Raw genomic sequence first — 6,000 nt, 5'->3', positions numbered from 1 at the left:
CAAGGTGCAAAGTTAAAATCAAATCCTTCTTTTCACCGAGATCAAAGTCAATGATGAAGAATGCCTCTGTATAGGGATAGATAAAAACCTCCTCATTTAACTCAGGCATCAAGCTTCAAGGATTCTAAAATCTAGTTGTACAAATCTACTAAATGAGGCAAGAGACCATTGAAGTAGCAAACAATACCATTGGTGATGTAGAAGGTCACCTAGACTACAAAATATTTCACTATGGTAATAGTTTCGCTTAGAGCCTCCTCTATTAGGAGATAAGAAGAACATTAGCCATTCATAGTATCATTAAAATAAACTTTACTTTGATTATCATTAGAAGGAAGAGTACCAAATCTACTTCCATTGTCAATACTCCTCCCACAAATTTCTTATGACTAGCTTCCACATAAGTGGTGGGTACACCAAAGGAGAAAGACATTCTTGAAGTGGAAAGAATGGTGAGCCATTTAGAACAATCAATGCCACCGAGGAGGAAAGCATGGATTTTATTCTTGGGACAAGTAAGGTTATTCACGCAAGGATGAATGGAGGTCAAGAGGGATGGTCTACATGCATGGTAGGGAAAAATCCTAGTCTTGTCCACATATACCTATCATGCTACCTCCATTGTTAGACATACTAAAGTTGTCAACATAAATTTGTATTTGAATACTTATGTTATGAGATAAATGGTAAATATTAATTTTAATATGTTAAAATTATTGTAAATCTATCTTAACTTTGAATCTATTAGGCAAAAACAAGATCAAATCCCTGGATGCAAACATTTCTATTTTTTTCAATTTAATAAACGTTTTCATATCAAAGATATGATCTCTTTTCTCTCTCTCACACACATTTTACTGATATATTTTACTTAAAGTAAATATTAAAATATTTTATTCATAAATATTAAAATATATTTTATTATTAATTAGTAATATATTTTTAAATGTGGAATGTCAATTCAATTTTAAACACAATAGGAATTACAGATGGGCCATCCTAGGTTATAAAAAGCATACATTTTCAAAACATATTTTTTTTCCTTTTACTTATTTTATATTTCTTTATTAAAATATTTTATTTATTATTAATATTTAAAAAAAAACATTTATCAATTTCATATTGAGCATTTAATTAGAATCATTCATATATATATTCTTACTTTATCATGAAAATTTCTATTATTTAAAATTTCATTCAACTTTTAAAAATAAATATATATTGAACTCTCTAGAATAATTATATTTAATGTTTTTATATTAGTTTATAGGAAATATTCCAAAATAAAGTATAAGTTAATTTTATTTTTGTAAGCTTAGCAAGACTATATCTTCAACATGTCCAATATATCACCCCAATTTGGTGGGGAATTAAACGAGTGCGAGTGTTTTAACAAAACACCCAGATTCTATCCAAAATCCCATAGACAAATTAATTTTACTTATAAATAATATATAATTTTTTAATATAATCTAAATTGCATTTTTGAAATATATAAAATTTATTTTAGCTAAAGCAAGGGTTAGAATTTAGTAAAAACATGTAATGATTAGAATTTAGTGGAAAATGCAATAATTAGAATTTAGTGGGAAAATGCAATTCATGAATTTATAAAATGTCATTATAGTTTTTGAATTTCATCGGATTTGGTTAAATTTGAAAATTTTATAAATAGATTTAACAAAATATAATAATTTATTTTATCTGCAAATTATTATATTTGAATGAAATAATTAAATAATCTTTTGAAAAAAATTGAATTAAAAATATATATAAAAACTATGTTCAATTATAATATATAAAAAAAATTATTTTTATTTTTTATAATAATTTTTTATAAAATTATAAACTTAAATTTATAATTTTTATTTAAATTATAAAAAATTATATTAAAAAAATTACTGTTTAACTAATTTGATATTTCAATCAATTCTTTGAACTAGCCACTTAACAAAATTCGTAAACATATTATGTCTACCCAAATTACCAATTCCACACCACCTATTGTTATAGAATTGACTCCACCTTCCTCTAAACTTATAAACAACACGTATCTATATTCTTAACCGTTGGTTTTTGCTTGCTTTTGACTCGAAGGTTTTAAACAAATGCAGTGATTCTGACGAAAGAAGACGATAAGTTGACTTTCTATTTTGTAATCCAATTGTGGACGTGAAGCAACCAAGGTATGAAATACATAGTTCTCTGATTTATATAAACAAATGTAATATATATATTTCTAATTTGTTGTGTCATATAATTTGAGTGTGGTGACCACATCGAGAAGAGAAAGAATTGAGAAACGTGAGGTTTAATGCAAATGTGTTTTGTAATGCACAAATTTATTAATAATATTTTAGTAATGTAGAAGTATATTTTATTAACTATATATAAAAAAGTTATGGGTCAATTTTAACTTAAAAAAATTATAAATGAATGTTATAAATAATAATGAGGAACATGAACAATGTATAAAAAGGTTATCGGTTAATTTTAACTTAAGAAAAAAACTACTTATAAATGAATGTTATAAATAATAATGAGGAAAATGAACCATGTATAAAAAGGTTATCGGTCAACTTTAACTTAAGAAAAAAAAAGAATTATAAATGAACGTTATAAATAATAATGAGGAAGTTATTAGAATTGGAAGAAACTCAAATCTCTAAGACACTGGTAAATGGATAGCCATTTGAGATGAATCTAATTTTTTAAATTTATTAAAAATAATAGACCATGTTACTAAATAAAAATTTATCTAATTTTTTAAATTTATTAAAAATAATAAACCATGTTACTAAATAAAATTTGCTTATATATAAATTAATGTTATAAATAATAAAAAACTTACAAAATAAAAAATTACATTTAACCAATTTATTGGTTATTCGATGGGTAGCTATGTGAATTTGGCATTCAGTCAGTGGGATTTGTTAATGATTATTTTACCGTTTTGATGTCATACTGTAAATTCGTTGTATACAGTTTTTCTCCAACGTTTTTCAGGTTGTTGTTTCGGTATTTCTTAATATAAAAGTTTAATATTAACAAGAATTCGAATCTTTATATTAAATTGAATGAATTTGAATTTTTGTTTGCCTCGAACCTACTTCATTTATAATTTTTCATCATAGGGAAACATGTTTTTCAGGTTTTAGCTAATGTACCAAGAATCATCATAATCAAAGCTTGTTGACGAACAAATTTCCCAACCAACGAAGTTATTAAACTATTGCCCAATTTCCTTTATCTTTGATGAGGTCGTTGTTATTCATATTATATATTTTAATGCGTTGATTATTTTTTGTTTTTAATATTATTTTTTAAAATTTAATCTATTTAGTTTTTTAGGGGAAATCTGTAGTAATTTTTTTTATAATAGTTTTTTGAGAATATTTTTTTGAGTAGTCATTTTCTAAGAAGCTGATGTTTCAAATTCTTGTTTAAATTCATTCAATGTTTTTCCATAAATCTTGTTGTGTGGATATTTGCTAAACTAAAAAGTCTTTCTTTCGAGGAGTATCCCTAATTTACTCTAAATATATTAGTATGTCTCTAATTTCAGAAGCTGATGTTTCAAATTCTTCTTTAAATTCATTGAGTGTTTTTCCATAAACCTTGTTGTGTGGATATTTGCTAAACTAAAGGGTCTTTCTTTCGAGGAGTATTCCTAATTTACTCTAAATCTATTAGTATGTCTCTAATTCCTTTCATATCCACTTTTGGCTCTCAGGTGGTCTAATTGAAGTGGATTTATATCCATTATTTCTCATAAATTTTCCATGACTAATTTCACATGAGTGGTGGGCACACTAGAGGAGAAAAACACCACTAAAGTGGAAATAATGGTTAACCATATTGAACAATCAATGCTACTGAGGAGGGAAGCCTCGAGTTTATGGTTCCCTCAAGTTTATGCTTGGGATAGGGAAGCCTCGAGTTTATGCTTGGGATAGGTAAGATCACCCATGTGAGGACAAATTGTGGTTGAGGAATGGTCCGCCTAATGGCTAAGGAATAAGATCATCCATGTGAGGACCAATCCAGATTGAAAGATGGTCTACATGTATGACTTAGATGAAAAACCTAGTCTCCTCGAAGTATTGTTATCATGTGAGCTTCATTGTTGTATATATTGGAGTTGTCAACATAAATTTGTATTTATGTTATGAGATAAATGGTGAAAGTTAATTTTAATGTATTAAAATATTATAAATTTATTTTAATTTTGAGTTTATTAGGTACAAAGAGGGATCAAGTTTTTTTAGACACAAAAATTTCTTGAAAATTTTCAATTTAAAAATAGTTACTTGTTCCCATTTTTCTTTTTATTATTTTGCTTTCGATGCAGCAAAATAACAAATGGTTTAGTAAATGGGGTATTTGCTTCAACGCTGAAAATTTTCAATTTAAAAATGGTTACTTGATCCCATTTTGCTTTTGATTATTTTTCTTTGGATGCAACAAAATAACAAATGGATTAGTAAATGGGGTATTTTCTTGAACGCATGTTCCATAAACAGCAAAGAAATAAAAAAATTTGTTATGGAAAAGTTCCACAAGCTTACTTGGGATAAGGGGCTAGGAAGAAAGAAAAATTACCATATTGAAGTGTTTAATCCCTCTCATAGTCATCAACCAAAAGCATAGATAGAGGCCAATATCTCTTGGAGAGAAAAATTCTTATTACTCAGTTAAGGACTAATTCTCATCAACTCCTTTGTGAAACAGGGCACTAGAAAAGGCCAAAGGAAGTGTGGGAGGAAAGAGTATGCATTTTTGGTTCTTCCAGAAAAGTGGAAGCAAAAAACATTTCATTTTAGAATGTGAGGCCCATTTCATTTTAGAATGTGAGGCCTTCAAAGACAACCAGAAAAGGTGTGGGAGGAAAGAATATGCATTTTTTGTTCTTCCTAAAAAGTGGAAACAAAAAACATTTCATTTTAGAATGTGAGGCCTTCAAAGACAACCGGAAAAGTTATGTAGATATTCTGGCAACTAGCTCTTGGGAAAATCTATTTAGTGAGGGGTTTGTTGAGAAGGTGGGAGCATGAGAGCATTTATTTTGAAGCTTCACAGGAAAAGGGTTGAGTACATCAAGCACATGAAGCATCAATGTGACCTATAAACTATATTTACCCTCGTGGACGTGAAAATAATTTCCTTCTTTCTTTCTTTCAATCTATATATATATATATAAGTTTAGCGAGTGAGATATGTTCGTGGATTCTTGAATACACAAAAACTTGCCAACATGCTTTTTTCCAATTGTGTTACCATATATAAAATATTTTATTTAAAATGAATATTAAAATATTTTATTCATAAATATTAAAATACAATTTATTATTAATTATTGATATAATTTTAAAATGTTACATGTCAAATCTATTTTAAACATGAAAAGAAATATACATAACCATTAATACTTATATATAAATAAAAAAAATCAATTCTTAAAAAAATAATTTTAATTAATTTATATTCTCACTAATAATATATATTTATTTGTAATTAATTAAAACATTTTAAATCACATTTATCAATTTCTTATTTAAGAAGTGATGAATTACAATTTTCTTTATGATGATGATGATAGTTAATGTCCACTGAGACGTTTACTACAATTACATTTATGTCTCTATATATTCTACCTTAAAGGTAAATATATTATAAAAAATAATAATTTTCTTATTTTACTATTGAAATTTAAAATACTTATTCTATTTTTATTATCTTAGAATCAAAATCATAATACTTATTCTATTTTTATTATCTCAAAATCAAAATCATAGGAGGAAAATGGTACAATAAAATAATGAAAATTTCAACCCACAAAAAGATATAGATATGGAAAAATCAAAATCATACTTATTCTATTTTTATTATCTCAAAATCAAAATCATAAGAGAAAAATGGTACAATAAAATAATGAAAATTTCAACCCACAAAAAGATATAGATATGGAAATAGGTATTGATTACGATATAATAATATAAA

The sequence above is a fragment of the Pinus tabuliformis genome, chromosome 7 (assembly GCF_031772625.1).
Source record: "Pinus tabuliformis cultivar Carrire ecotype Pingquan chromosome 7, CPIR1, whole genome shotgun sequence".
Taxonomy (NCBI): Eukaryota; Viridiplantae; Streptophyta; class Pinopsida; order Pinales; family Pinaceae; genus Pinus; species Pinus tabuliformis.
The sequence above is the reverse complement of the archived record's forward strand: the minus strand, read 5'-3'. Positions refer to the sequence as shown.